Genomic DNA, 1270 nt, shown 5'->3' on the forward strand with positions numbered 1-1270 from the left:
TTCATAACTCACAGCATGGGTTTACCATGGGTAAGCCATGTACAACTTTTTTTTTTTTTTTTTTTTTTTTTACACTAATGTCTACAAGGTGGCAGATAATGATTATAATTACGATGTTATATAACTCAACTTTATCACAGCGTTGGTAAAGGTGCCCACCAGAAACAATTAAATAGAATGAAGGCCTATGTCGTAAGAGGAAAAGTGTTTGAATGGATCAAAGCACGAATAAGCGAAAGAAAAGAGTGGGTTACCATTAACGGTATGAAATTCAAATAGACCATGTTACTAGTGGAGTTCCCTATGGCTCGGATTTGGGATCCTTATTGTTTATTGTTATAAAGGACTTGGACAATGGGATTGATAGTGATGTTTGTGAGATATGAATGGCACTAGAATAAAACGTCATATAAGTCCGGGGAAGGTACTGGGATATTGCAGTAGGATCTTGATCAATTGTTTGCATGGCCGGAGAAATGACAAATGGGTTTCAATTTCTTAAACTGCATTGTGTTAAACGTAAGATTACATAACCCAGCTAACATAAATTTACTTTACGAAGATAAGTTTCTGGACTTTAAGTTGCACTTTCTGGAAAGACGCAGAGTGCGGACAGGATTCGTAGTAATTTATTTAAACTGGGTAGATTTAGACTTAATAAGGAAATGGGCAGGAACTGGTTTACCAACAAAGTGGTAAACGAACGTAATATATCTAGCAACAATGTTTACAATGTCATTCATAACTCTGCTCCTTAATATGTGAGCTGTATATTTACGTTATCTGCTGAGAATCGAACCCGGAACAATGAAGGGTCTTTTATTGTAACTCATGCAGGTTACTTCACCAAAAAACAGCTTTCACTTTACAGGTGTTCAACTATGGAACTCATTACCTATGTTCATTAAGCAGTCAAATAGCAAGGTTACTTTTAATAATAATAAAAAATCAAGGGCTACTATATATCTCAGCTATGGACCGAGAACAGCCTTGATTTTATGTACTACTAGCCTAGTCTTTTCTTTTCCCTGTACGTCTCATATGACTCCCTCGTACTACTTTGTAACCAATCAGTGAAAGCTCGCTTCTTCTCTTCTACAACCTTCTTCATTTCCTCATCCCACCATTCACTACCCTTCCTTCTATTTCCTCCTGACCTTCTTGTTCCACACACCATCCTTGCACACTTTGTGACTCCCTCCTTGAATCATCCCAATTCCTCCTCCACACCTACCTCCACTCTATCCTTCACTCCCTCCCACTCCTCCTT

Source organism: Oratosquilla oratoria, chromosome 25 (assembly GCF_046742065.1).
Source record: "Oratosquilla oratoria isolate Oo_2021 chromosome 25, ASM4674206v1, whole genome shotgun sequence".
Classification (NCBI taxonomy): domain Eukaryota; kingdom Metazoa; phylum Arthropoda; class Malacostraca; order Stomatopoda; family Squillidae; genus Oratosquilla; species Oratosquilla oratoria.